This window comes from Macaca nemestrina, chromosome 2 (assembly GCF_043159975.1).
Source record: "Macaca nemestrina isolate mMacNem1 chromosome 2, mMacNem.hap1, whole genome shotgun sequence".
NCBI classification, from domain to species: Eukaryota; Metazoa; Chordata; class Mammalia; order Primates; family Cercopithecidae; genus Macaca; species Macaca nemestrina.
Window position 1 is genome coordinate 15,089,931 of NC_092126.1, and position 14,327 is coordinate 15,104,257.

The following is a 14,327-nucleotide window of genomic DNA, read 5'->3' on the forward strand; positions in this document are numbered from 1 at the left end:
GGTTTTCTTTCCACTCTGGGCACCAGAATTTTGCCTCTTAATAGCTAGGAAGAAGCCACCCATCTCAAGAATTCAGATAGAGCAATGCTTTTGAGAGCAGCCAACTCTTCACTCTGATATAAAACCTCAGTGCCCATGTTATCTGAATAGTAACAACATATGTAGAATGTGAATACCATACAGCAGATGTGAACTGAACTTCCGTTCCTCCTCACTGAGCAGGACACTTCAACAATACATTGGTCCCAACTGTTTCTCTTTCTCTTAGTGACCAAATTTTGCCATTTGCTGCTCCCATGTTCTTTTTTTTTTTTTTTTTTTTGAGACGGAGTCTCACTCTGTCGCCCAAGCTGGAGTGCAGTGGCGCGATCTCGGCTCACTGCAAGTTCCGCCTCCCGGTTCACGCCATTCTCCTGCCTCAGCCTCCTGAGGAGCTGGGACTACAGACGCCCGCCACCAGAACCGGCTAATTTTTTGTATTTTTAGTAGAGACGGGGTTTCACCGTGTTAGCCAGGATGGTCTCCATCTCCTGACCTCGTGATCCGCCCACCTTGGCCTCCCAAAGTGCTGGGATTACAGGCGTGAACCACCACGCCTGTCCCCACCCACCCCATGTTCTTGTACACTGAAATTTCCCCTTCTTCATTTCAGTGAGCCTATCACTTAAGTCCTTGGTCTTTGCACCTTAAAAGTCTCTAAGATCCATTCTTTTTTTTTTTTGGAGATGGAGTCTTGCTCTGTCACCCAGGCTGTAGTGCAATGAGGTGATCTTGGCTCACTGCAACCTCCACCTCCTGGGTTCAAGTGATTCTCCTGCCTCAGCCTCTCAAGTAGCTGGGACTACAGGCATGCTCCACTACACCCAGCTAATTGTGTTGTATTTTTTAGTAAGATGGGGTTTCACCATGTCAGTCAGGTGGTCTTGAACTCCTAACCTCAAACGATTTGCCTGCCTCAGCCTCCCAAAGTCCTGGGATTACAGGCGCGAGCCACCATGCCCAGCCTCTAAGATCCATTCTTTATGGAAATGTTATTAAGCTCCAATATTCTCTACAAAAATGCCTGTAGCCTGCATCTCTTTGTTAAATCCAGGACAACTTTGATTCATTCATTAATTCATTCAACTATTAGGGTGTACCTAATACATGCTAAGCATTGAGATTAAAATGATAACCACTTCCGGGCGCGGTGGCTCAAGCCTGTAATCCCAGCACTTTGGGAGGCCGAGACGGGCAGATCACGAGGTCAGGAGATCGAGACCATCCTGGCTAACACGGTGAAACCCCGTCTCTACTAAAAATACAAAAAAAACTAGCCGGGCGTGGTGGCGGGTGCCTGTAGTCCCAGCTACTCGGGAGGCTGAGGCCGGAGAATGGCGTAAACCCGGGAGGCGGAGCTTGCAGTGAGCTGAGATCCGGCCACTGCACTCCAGCCTGGGCGGCAGAGCGAGACTCCGTCTCAAAAAAAAAAAAAAAAAATGATAACCACTTAATCACCCTATCGCTCAGTCTCTTTTTAAAAGAGTATTGACATACTACCAATAGCAATAATAATAAAAACATGACCCATGCCTTGAAAAGGTTTAGTTAGTAGGAGAGATAAGTAAATAGACAGTCAGTGCAGTCTCATGGGCACCATAGTGAGAGACAGTACAGAGTGGTAGAGCAGCACAAGGGGGGTTCACAATCCAGGCCTGGGCAGCCAGGCATTCTGTCTTACTGCAGAGCCAAAGACAGGGCTTTTTGTGCACGTGGTTTATGGAGGGGATGCTCTAAGGAGAAAGGGAGTGAGGGAAGGGTGCAGGGCAAGAGAATAAAGGTAAGCAAGGAGACTACTTTCAGCTTAAACCAACTGTTTAGTTCATGACTGTGCTGTGTGGTTCTTCTGGTCTGGAACAGGCTCCACTGAGGTTGGCTTGGCTCCCTCATGTATCTAGGGTAGGTCAGATCAGGCTGCTAGTTCCAGAGAAACTCACACATATTAATTTCACCACAAAATTGGATGCACCCTGAGTCAAGGGGGCCAGTCTTTTAACCTTCCATCCATGTCAGCCAGCCACTGGCTGCAGGCTGCCACTGATGGGAGGGGAGGACTGGTTGTACTGTGGGAAGGTAGTAGGGAGTTGGCCATAAAAAAAGAGAAGAGGCCGGGCGCGGTGGCTCAAGCCTGTAATCCCAGCACTTTGGGAGGCCGAGACCGGCGGATCACGAGGTCAGGAGATCGAGACCATCCTGGCTAACACGGTGAAACCCCGTCTCTACTAAAAAATACAAAAAACTAGCCAGGCGAGGTGGCGGGCGCCTGTAGTCCCAGCTACTCGGGAGGCTGAGGCAGGAGAATGGTCTAAAACCCGGGAGGCGGAGCTTGCAGTGAGCTGAGATCCGGCCACTGCACCCCAGCCTGGGCGACAGAGCAAGACTCTGTCTCAAAAAAAAAAAAAAAAAGAGAAGAGGGCATCTGTGAGCTGTTAGCAGCCAACGCTCACAGTAGCTGGGGACTGAGTACGCCGGTTCACAAAGGGGAGTTGGGTGAGCATGATCAGCATCTGCTATCGGATTGGCCTCCAAGCTGACTTGAGTGATGAGCAATAGTTGGTCAGGTGACCAGCAGGGGAAGAGAATTCTAGGTTAAAGAAACAGTCTATTACAGCGGCGGTTCATGACTGTAATCCCAGCAGTTTGGGAGGCTGAGGCGAGCAGATCATCTGAGGTCAGGAGTTCGTGACCAGCCTGACCAACATGGTAAAACCCCACCTCTACGAAAAATACAAAAATTAGCTGGATATGGTGGCACACACCTGTAATCCCCGCTACTTGGGAGGCTGGCACAGGAGTGTCACTTGAACCCAGGAGGCAGAGGTTACAGTGAGCCGAGATCATGCCACTGCGCTCCAGCCTGGGAGACACAGCGAGACTCCATCTCAAAAAAAGAGAGAAACAGTCTATGCAGATGGCCAGAACTAAGAGAGAGCAAGACCATTCACAGCAACATAGGTGATGGGGATGGGCAGTGTTGAGAACACATGGGGCTGTAATAATATCAGGGAGCTTGATGTGCAGGGTCTTGTATGATTGTGTAAGAAGGAAAATATTTTTGAAGTATTTGCCCAATATTTCTGTATTAGTCAATATAGGCTAAGTTATGTTACATAACAAGCAGCACCCAAATCTTAGTAGCTTAAAACAAAAAGATTTATTTCTTATCCTTACTACATGTCCTTTGCCAATCAGTTGGGCTCTCTATTGCCCAGTGTTTTGATTCTGGGACCCAGTCCATAAAGGAAAGTTGGACGGGCATCAGCAGCATCTGCTACAGGTCTCCAAACTGAGACCTGAACGATGAGTAGGGGCAGCTGACAGAGCAGCTACCGCCTCAAGCACTGCTTCCATAATTGCCAAGGCAGGCAAAAGGGAACATGGAAAATTACACACTGACTTAAAGCTCCACTTGCAAGTGATAACAGAAAAACAAACACATTTTAATTTTTAAAGCATCATTAAAAATAGAGAGTTGTCCAGATGCAGTGGCTCACACCTGTAATCCCAGCACTTCAGGAGGAAAAGGCAGCTGGATCACCTGAGGTCAGGAGTTCAAGACCAGCCTGGCCAACATGGGGAAGCCCTGTCTCTAATAAAAAATATAAAAATTGCCGGGCGCGGTGGCTCACGCCTGTAATCCCAGCACTTTGGGAGGCCGAGACAGGCGGATCACAAGGTCAGGAGATCGAGACCATCCTGGCTAACACGGTGAAACCCCGTCTCTACTAAAAGTACAAAAAAAAACTAGCCGGGCGAGGTGGCGGGCGCCTGTAGTCCCAGCTACTCAGGAGGCTGAGGTTGGAGAATGGCGTAAACCCAGGAGGCGGAGCTTGTAGTGAGCCGAGTTCGCGCCACTGCACCCCAGCCTGGGTGACAGAGCAAAGACTCCATCTCAAAAAAAAAAAAAAAAAAATATATATATATATATATATATATATATATAAAAATTAGCCAGACATGATGGTGCATGTCTATAGTCCCAGCTACTTGGGAGGCTGAGGTATGACAATCTCTTGAACCCGGGAGATGGAGGTTGCAGTGAGCTGATACCATGCCACTGCACTGAAATCTGGGTAAGAGAGTGAGACTCCATCTCAAAAAATATACATAGAGAGAGTTATCACAAAAGTGATATAATTCCAATTTATCAAGAAGACACATCAATACTAAACACGCATATGCATAAAATAAAATATATATAAAAGTACATCATAAAATTAAAAATATAGGCCAGGCATGGTGGCTCACACCTTAATCCTAGCCTTTTGGGAGGCCAAAGCAGGCAGATCACTTGAGGTCAGGAGTTTGAGACCACCCTGACCCACATGGTGACACCCTGTCTGTACTAAAAATCCAAAAAATTAGCCAGGAGTGGTGACAGACACCTGTAATCCCAGCTACTTGGGAGGCAGAGGCAGAAGAATCACTTGAACCTGGGAGGCAGAGGTTGCACTGAGTTGAGATTGCACCACTACACTCCAGCCTGGGCGACAGAGAGAGACTCCATCTCAGAAAAAAAAAAAAAAAAAAATTAAAAATATAAAGATACATCACTTCCAAACATGCAGATGCATAAAACAAAATATGTGAAGAAAATTTATACAACCACAAAAAAAATGACAAATCCTCCATTGTATGGTATTAAAAAGCTGATGGAATAGTAAGAAAGAGATAAATAAATCATTCAGAGACACTTTTTTTTTTTTTTTTTGAGGCAGAGTCTCGCTCTGTCGCCCAGGCTGAGGTGCAGTGGCCGGATCTTAGCTCACTGCAAGCTCCGCCTCCCGGGTTCACGCCATTCTCCTGCCTCAGCCTCCCGAGTAGCTGGGACTACAGGCGCCCGCCACCTCACCCGGCTAGTTTTTTGTATTTTTTTAGTAGAGACAGGGTTTCACCGTGTTAGCCAGGATGGTCTCAATCGCCTGACCTCGTGATCCGCCCGTCTTGGCCTCCCAAAGTGCTGGGATTACAGGCTTGAGCCACCGCGCCCGGCCCAGAGACACTTTTGCTTTTTTTTTTTTTTTTTTTTTGAGACAGAGTTTCACCCTGTTACCCAAGCTGGAGTGCAGTGGCATGAACACAGCTCACTGCAGCCTCAACCTCCTGGGCTCCAGCAGTTCTCCTGCCTCAGCCTCCCAAATAGCTGGGACCACAGATGCAGGCCACTACACCAGGCTAATTTTTTTTTTTTTTTTTTTTTTGAGATGGAGTCTCACTCTGTCACCCAGGCTGGAGTACAGTAGTGTGATCTCGGCTCACCACAACCTCTGCCTCCTGGGTTCAAGTGATTCTCCTGCGTCAGCCTCCTGTGTAGCTGGGACTACAGGCACGTGCCACCATGCTCAGCTAATTTTTGTATTTTTAGTAGAGACGAGGTTTCACCATGTTAGCCAGGATGGTCTCGAACTCCTGACCTCGTGATCCACCTGCCTCGGCCTCCCCTCCCAAAGTGCTGGGATTACAGGTGTGAGCCACCGCACCCAGCAACACCAGGCTAATTTTTAAATTTTTTAATAGAAACTTGGTCTCACTATGTTGCCCAGGCTAGTCTCAAATTTCTGGGTTCTGGTGATCCTCCTGCCTCAGCCTCATGAAGTGCTGGTATTATAGGCATGACCCACCACACCCAGCCATGTTTACATTTTATTATCCAAAGTAAAGTAAGTATGAAACTAAAAACTCTGTTTGGAAGGGTTTACCAAAGTTGAGAAGTCTAATAGGAAACTGACCCACATTAAGCTGAGTGGCTCTAGCTGGGGGATGCACTTGTCAGGGTAGGAGTATAACAGATGGAAAGCAAACCCCTTGAATTCTCCCCTGAGCAACGCCCTTGAATTCCCCTCAGAGGAACCCCTCTGAATTCTCAGGGGGATGTAGGGACAAGTACCTTGATGCTGAGCAAGGCAGGAATAACTAACAACCCATCTCTGATTGGTTGTAAGCACAGGCCAGCCTTAGTGTGGATTTATGTTCTAAATTTGTGTCACAGGATTAGTCCAATAAACTTAAGGTGATTAATTAGAGCATTATACAGAACTAATATTGCTTCTACGTGTCTGACAGAAGCAAACTCAAAATCATCTTGGAATAAGGGTATATTTATCCTAAACTTGGGAAATCCTCTCAAACAATATTCAAGGTCAGGCTAGGAGTGGCAGCTCAGGCCTGTAATCCCAGCACTTCGGGAGGCTGAGGTGGGAAGATTACTTCAGCCATGGAGTTCAAGACCAGCCTGGGCAACATAGGGAGACCCTGTCTCTACAAAAAATTTTTTTTTAGTTAGCTGGGCTTCGTGGTGGTACATCTATAGTCCCAGCTACTCAGGGGGCTGAGGTGGGAGGATTACTTGAACTCAGGGGATCAAGGTTATAGTGAGCCATGATTGCACCACTGCATTCCAGGCTGGGCAACAGAGTGAGACCTTATCTCAAAAACAATAATAATAATAATTATTATTATTATTATTTTCAAGGTCAAAGAGTAGCCCCAGCCAAATATAATCAAAGGCACAATGGAACAAAGCAACATAAGGACCACAGAAACAAATCCACATAGGCCTCAGATATTGAAATTATGAGACATATTTTAAAATAAACATTCCTACAATACTTAAATAAAACAACCTTGCAAATATTTACAGGAAGAGAAAACTACAAGGAAGCATCATAGATTTGCAAAAGAACAAAATAGCACTTTTGGAACTGCAAAATAAAATAACCAAATTTTAAAACACAACATATGGGTTTGGGAACTGGTTAGACACAGTAGAAGAGAGAATCAGTAAGTGGAATGTAGATCAGAAGAAATGATGCAGAATGTAACATGGAAAGCAAACAAAAAGGAAAACATGAGAGAAACGTTTAGAGACACGGAGGATAAAGTGAAATGATTAAACATGTGCTTAATCCGAATTCCAGAAGTAGAAGATAAGATGAAGTAGAGGTAGTATTTGAAGAAATAATAGATGAGGATTTTCTAGAATCAGTGTTTAAGACACCAGTCCCTAGATTCAAGAAGCCCAACAAATACCAAACATTTAAATTGAACTTCACACCTAGACGTGTCAAAGTAAAATTGAAGAGCACCAACAACAAATAGAAGCATCTTAAAAGCAGCCAGAGGATAGTCTACTGCCACTTCAAGGGAGTGGCAGTAGACTCAAAGAGAATTTCTCAAAAGTAAAAGCAGAAAACCAAAGATAATACAATGATATATTCAATATACTGAAAGGAAACAAATGCGGACCTAGAATTCTATATCCAATGAAATTCTCCCTCAAGAATGTTGGCAAAATGATGACATTTTATGATAAACATAAACAGAGACTCTCATTGAAGGGTATACTAAAGTATGTACCTCAGTCAGAAGGAAGATGATTCTAGAAAGTTCTAGGATGTAAAAAAGACTGAAAAGCAAATAGAGTGGTAAACCTGTGTATAAATGTAAATAAATATTAAATTCATGACATACAATAATAATGGTTAGTGGACCTCATAAGATTGAATTACAATATACCATTGTAATTGTGTAAATTACAACTCGTGAAAACAAGAATTATAAGACAGGAACAATAGAAGTAGAGTTAAAACTTCTACTTTTGTTGTTTGTCTTTGGGTTTTTTTTTTTTTTTTAATGTCTGTAATAAGGGCAAAGGTAATTGGTTAATTTTAAACTTTGAAAATTAAATATACTCCCCCAAAAAGGCAAAGAATGAGAGAAAAAGAAACCTGTAACAGGTGGTACAAATATAATCTATGAAACAAGATTTTTTTTGTTTTGAGACTGAGTTTCACTCTTGTTGCCCAGGCTGGAGTGCAATGGTGCCCTCTCAGCTTACTGCAACCTTCACCTCCCAGGTTCAAGTGATTCTCCTGCCTCAGCCTCCCAAGGAGCTGTCATTACAGGCATGCACCACCATGCCTGGCTAATTTTGTATTTTTAGTAGAGATGGGGTTTCTCCATGTTGGTCAGGCTGGTCTCAAACTCCCGACCTCAGTTGATCCACCTGCCTCGACCTCCCAAAGTGCTGGGATTACAGGGATGAGCCACCGCACCCGAAGGAAATAAGATTTATACAGGACTATCAGAAGTTGCATTAATATAAAATAGGGTGTATGCAACAGTGAAAAGACCAAGATTGTCAGATTGTGTCCTTAATAAACTATGCGTTGTCTACTAGAAATCAAGTTGAAAACATATGAATACCAAGAGGTTGAAAGTAAAAAGATGGAAACAAGTATACCATGCAAATTCAAACCAAAAAACAAACTGATGTAACTTTGTTAGCATCAGGCAAAATATCCTTTTTTTTTTTTTTTTTTTTTTTTTTTTTTGAGATGAAGTCTCGCTCTGTCTCCCAGGCTGAAGTGCAGTGGCACAATCTCAGCTCACTGCAGCCTCTGCCCCCCAGGTTCAAGCGATTCTCTGCCTCAGCTTCCCGAGTACCGGGGATTACAGGCATGTGCCGTGATGCCTGGCTAATTTTTGTATTTTTAGTAGAAATGGGGTTTCCTCATGTTGGCCAGGCTGGTCTTGAACTCCTGGTCTCAAGTGATCCACCCACATCGGCCTCCCAAAGTGCTGGGATTACAGATGGGAGCCACCGTGCCCGGTCAGTATCAGGCAAAATATCTAATGTAAAAAGAGATACAGAAGATCTTTTCTTTTCTTCTTTTTCTTTTTTTTTGAAATGGGGTCTCACTCTGTCACCCAGGTTGGAGTGCAATGGTGTGGTCTTGGCTCACTGCAACCTCCACCTCCCGGGTTCAAGGGATTCTGCCTCAGCCTCCCGAGTAGCTGGGACTACAGGTGTATGCCACTACACTCAACTAATTTTTGTATTTTTAGTAGAGGTGGGGTTTCACTATGTTGGCTAGGCTGGTGTCGAACTCCTGACCTCGTGATCCGCCCACCTCTGCCTCCCAAAGTGTTGGATTACAGTCGTGAGCCACCACGCCTGGCCCAGAAGATTTTGTTGTTGTTGTTGTTGTTGTTGTTGTTTGTTTGTTTGTTTGATTGATTGTTTGTTTTTGAGATGGTGTCTCGCTGTGTTGCCCAGGCTAGAGTGCAGCAGCGTGATCTCGGCTCACTGCAACCTCTGCCTCCTGGGCTCATGTAATTCTCCTTCCTCAGCCTCCCAGGTAGCTAGAATTACAGGTGTGCACCACCATTCCCAGCTAATTTTTGTATTTTCAGTAAAGATGGGATTTCACCATGTTGCCCAGGCTGGTCTCGAACTCCTGACCTCAAGTGATCCACTTGCCTCGGCCTCCCAAAGTGCTAGGATTAGGGGTGTGAGCCACTGTACCTGACCCTGATTTTTTTTGTTTTTTGTTTGTTTGGGTGGTTGGTGGTTTTCTTGTTGTTGTTTTTGTTTGTTTGTTTGTTTTGAGAGGGAATCTCACTCTGTTGCCCAGTCTGGAGTGCAGTGGCATGATCTTGGCTCACTGCAACCTCTATCTCCCAGGTTCAAGCGATTCTCCTACCTCAGCCTCCCAAGTAGCTGGGATTACAGGTGTGCACCACCATGCCTGGCTAAATTTTGTATTTTTATTAGAGACAAGGTTTCACCATGCTGGCCAGGCTGGTCTCGAACTCCTGACCTTGTGATCCACCCACCTCAGCCTCCCAAAGCTGATGGTTTTAAATTAAGGATTTTAGGATACAGTTTGAGCTGAGGAATATAGAAAGTATTACATATCAACACTTGTGAGATACAGCTAGCGCTATATTTAGAGGGAAAGTTATAGCCTTAAATGTTTTTATTAGAGAAAAAAGTCTGAAATTTAATGAGCAAAACATCTTCAAGAAGTAAGGAGGGCCAAGTGTGGTGTCTCATGCCTGTAATTCCAGCTACTTAGGAGGCCAAGGTGCAAGGATCACTTGAGGCCAGGAATTCCAGACCAGCCTGAACAACATAGCAAGATCTTGTATTTTAAAAAAATGTAAGTAAGCCAGGAATGGAAAGAGGCTGATCAACGGGTTCAAAGTTATATTATGAGGAATAAATGCTGATGTCCTTATTGCACAGTAGGGTGACGATAGTTAACAATAATGTATTGAATATTTCAAAATAGCTAGAAGAAAGGATTTTGAGTGTTTTCACTAAAAAAATACAAATGTTGAGGTGATGGATATGCTAATTATACTGATTTGATCATTACACAAAGTATGCATGTATTGAAACATCACATTATACCCATAAATATATACAATTATTATGTGTCAATTACAATTTTTAATTAATTTTTTTCAGAGAAAAAAATTAATCTCTTAAAAGCTTCCTTTTCTTTTTTTTCCTTTTCTTTTTCTTTTCTTTTCTTTTCTTTTTTTTTTTTTTTTTTTTTTGAGACAGGGTCTCACTACGTCACCCAGGCTGGAGTGCAGTGGCACCATCACAACTCACTGCAAACTTGACCCCTGAGCTCCAGCCATCCTCCCACTTCAGCCTCCTAAGTAGCTGGGACAACAGGCACATGCCACCATGCCCAGCTAATTTTTTATTTTTTGTAGAGACAGTGTCTCACTATGTTGCCCAGGCTGTTCTCAAAGTCCTATTCTCAAGAAATCCTCCCATCTTGACCTCCCAAAGTGCTGGGATTACAGGTGTGAGCCACCACTCCCGGCCAAGCGTGCCGTTTTGACAATAAAAATCTACCATTTCTTACCAAAAAAAAAAAAAAAAAAAGAATTTTTTTAATGTGAAAGAAATACATGTAATACATGTAAAAGCAGAAAATAACGAAATAGAAAAATACATATTCAATAGAGAACATCAACAAAGTCAACAGTTTTTTATTTTGACTCATAAGTTGATAAACTCAGGGATGAAAAGTGTTTCCTCACCTCTGTAAGTGTTTTAGCCTAAGAGCTAAAGAAACTTACTTTATTAGGAAAGTCTGGATCCACCCTCTAAAACAATGAATGTGACTTTATTGGGTTTCAGAAGGACAGAACTGTAAGGGAACTCAACTTCTCAATCTATATCATGAAGGCAGAGAACTTTGAGTTCCAGAGAAGGGAAACAGAGGCTCAAATCATACAGCCAGTCAGCAGCAAACAGAAACCTAGGCACAGCCGGGTACAGTGATTCACTCCTGTGATCCCAGCACTTTGAAAGGCCGAGGCAGGCAGATCACTTGAAGTCAGGAGTTTGAGACCAGCCTGGCCAACACATCGAAATCCCATCTCTAGGTTGGCCACGGTGGCTCATGCCTGTAATCCCAGCACTTTGGGAGATCAAGGCAGGTGGATCACCTGAGGTTGGGAGTTCGAGACCAACCTGACCAACATGGAGAAACCCCGTCTCTACTAAAAATACAAAATTAGCCAGGCGTGGTGGCACATGCCTGTAATCCCAGCTACTCGGGAGGCTGAGGCAGGAGAATTGCTTGAACCCAGGAGGCAGAGGTTGCAGTGAGCCGAGATCACGCCATTGCCCTCCAGCCTGGGCTACAAGAGAGAAACTCCATCTCAGGGGGAAAAAAAGAAAAGAAAAGAAAAGAAAAAAGGAAAGGAAAGGAAAGGAAAGGAAAGGAGGAAGGAAGGAAGGAAGGAAGGAAGGAAGGAAGGAAGGAAGGAAGGAAGGAAGGAAGGAAGGAAGGAAGGAAGGAAGGAAATCTTGTCTCTACTAAAAATACAAAAAAAAAAAAAAAAATTAGCCAGGTGTGGTGGTGGGCACCTGTAATCCCAGCTACTCGGGAAGCTGAGGCAGGAGAATCACCTGAACCAAACCGAGATGGGGGTTGCAGTGAGCCGAGATCATGCCACTGCACTCCAGCCTGGGCCACAGAGCAAGACTCCGTCTCAAAAAAAAAAAAAAAAAAATCTAGATAAGGTTTGTCTTAAAAACTTTCCCACAATTTCTGTGAACCCCGGGAGCACTCACTTTCTCATGGTTTCCTCGGTCTAGACATTCTGCCTCTGCTTCCACTAAATCCATTCAGTTCATGAATGATCTCACCATCCTACACATTATTTTGCAGTATCTTGACTCAAATGTGGAACAGAGTCCCTTGAATTTCACAAAAAGCTTATCCACATTAGGCCTCTTTAATGTGTAAAAACTTTACAGAAGCGTTAAAGAGATGGAGGAGGAGGTGCAGTCTACATTGTCACAGCACAAGCTCAATAGTATTGACTGTCAAATATCCCACTTTGTAAAAGATATTCTACCACCATCCATTTTCTTGATCATCCTTTTGTCTTCACTCTTCTCTTCTTTGTCCAACCCCACCTCCGAATTTCAAATAATTTTAAAATTAAAGCTGTCCCATCTGTATTCCTGAAATGACACATCCTCGCCTTTCTTCTCCAGGTCCAGCTTCTGAGGAAGGGGCCCTAAGAAGCATGAGGCTTCCACGGGCTAAGGCGGGAGGGAGAGAGGAGTCAGAAAGAAAGCAGAAGGCTTGGGAGCCTCCCAGAGAAGAGTCCGGGCACTGCTGCCTCCCATGGCCAAGCCCTTGGGATAAGGAAGCACAATAAAATCCCCACTCAGATTTTGGGATGTGAGAAAATAGGGCTTTTGGGCCACGTTCCCAATGTCAAGCTTGGGGAGGAAGCAAGATCCCTGAGTTCCCCATCACAGTGCAAGGGCAGATGCAACACAGTGCAGGTTGTATCTGCATGTGGACCAAGGCAGCCTGCAAGAGTTCCCATGAACCAGCCATGGAGGGGAGAGAGTAGGATGGTTTCCCACACCAACCTGAGCAGCAGGAAGCAGAAAAAGCCCTCGATAGCTCCAGTAAGTCTTCTGAGGCCACAGAGAAGAGCAAGAGAGAATAGAGCATTTCCCATGTCCCAAAAGGAGTGCCAAGGAATCTGAGTGAGACATAGCCCGGTATGTGGGAATGGATCAACTTAGCAGGTGACTTCATGGATGGATGGTTGAAACCCAGACAGGATGCAGTTACAGGCAGGAGCTTACATCAGCAAATCACAAAGACCAGAGTCACACTCGCAAAATTGCAACACCAGATGTTACTGAGGAAAGGGGGGATGGGTGAAATGCTGAATTGACTGAGATTAAGCCCCTGCCTTCTGGGGGAAATGAGGTCTGAAAATAAAAATGAAGTTCAGTTCTAGAAGGAAGTTTACCGTTGACAACCATGTTTCTCTCTCCTAACACCCTTGATCAGGAGCCACCTCCCTGGTGTCAGCAAATGTTTTACAATCTTTCGTTCTTTCTTAGTGGGTGTTACTTTATTCTCCTCCAGATAGATCGGCATATTTATTTAAAAGTGTTTTCCACACTATCCTGTTATGGTGATTTCATCTCAAGTGAACTGCTGTTTGGATTGTTGATCTCGTTCATTGTTTTAGAATTATATTTCTTCCTTAGGCTATGGAACTGTGGTGTGCACACTCATTTTAAATGGGAGATTTTCTATTTGTTTGTAAATATTTGTTGCTCTTTCTCTCACAGTCTCTCTCTCTCTTTCCCTCTTTCTCTCCTTTTCTACTAATCCATCTTTGTATAGGAATTTTGAAGTTGCCCCGGTACTGGGTATTGTTGATGTCCTACCAAAAAAACCTATAGCTGCTTGTACATGACTCCCCTACCTGCTGTAAGGGTTGGTTACTCCCTTCCCCCAGAGAACTACTCTTTGTTTAATGGGAAGATGCCTCACTGACATACGAATAAAAAAGGCAAGACCCAGCCAGAGGCGGTATCTCACGCCCCTGTAATCCCAGCACTTTGGGGGGTCAAGGTGGGAGGATCATTTGAGCCCAGGAGTTTAAAACCAGCCTGGGCAACATAGTGAGACCCTATCTCTGCAAATTAAAATTTAAAAATTAGTTGGGCATGGTGGTATATGGCTGTAGTCCCAGCTACTCAGGAGGCTGAGGTGGGAAGATCACTTGAGCTTGGGAGGTTGAGGCTGCAGTGAGCCATGATGATGCCACTGCACTCCAGCCTGAGTGACAGAGTGAGACCCTGTCTTAAAAATAAAAATAAAGAGGTGACACACTGCCTCAAAGTGGAATTCATTGTGTCATGTAATTCATGCTCCAAAATCTCCATGAGATCAGGCTGAGGCTAGACTCCAGCAGGGAACTTGTGACAGTTAATTTAATGTGCCAACTTGACTAGGTTACAGGGTGCCCAGACATTTGGTCAAACAGTATTCTGGGTGTGTCTGTGTGGGTGTATCTGTATGGCACTAACATTTGAATCAGTAAATTGAGTGAAGCAGATCACCCACCCTAATGTGGGTGGGTCTCATCCAATTAATTGAGGGTCTGAATAGACCCTTTCATGAGTAAGAGGGGACTCCTCTTGCCTGACT

At 44.3% G+C, this 14,327-nt stretch overlaps 1 long non-coding RNA gene across 4 annotated transcripts in view; it reads left to right on the plus strand.

Moving 5' to 3' along the window:
• Nucleotides 1-14,327, plus strand: part of LOC105470939 (uncharacterized) — a 52,495-nt gene that overhangs the window by 2,030 nt on the left and 36,138 nt on the right. The gene's annotated exons all lie outside the window — the stretch shown is intronic.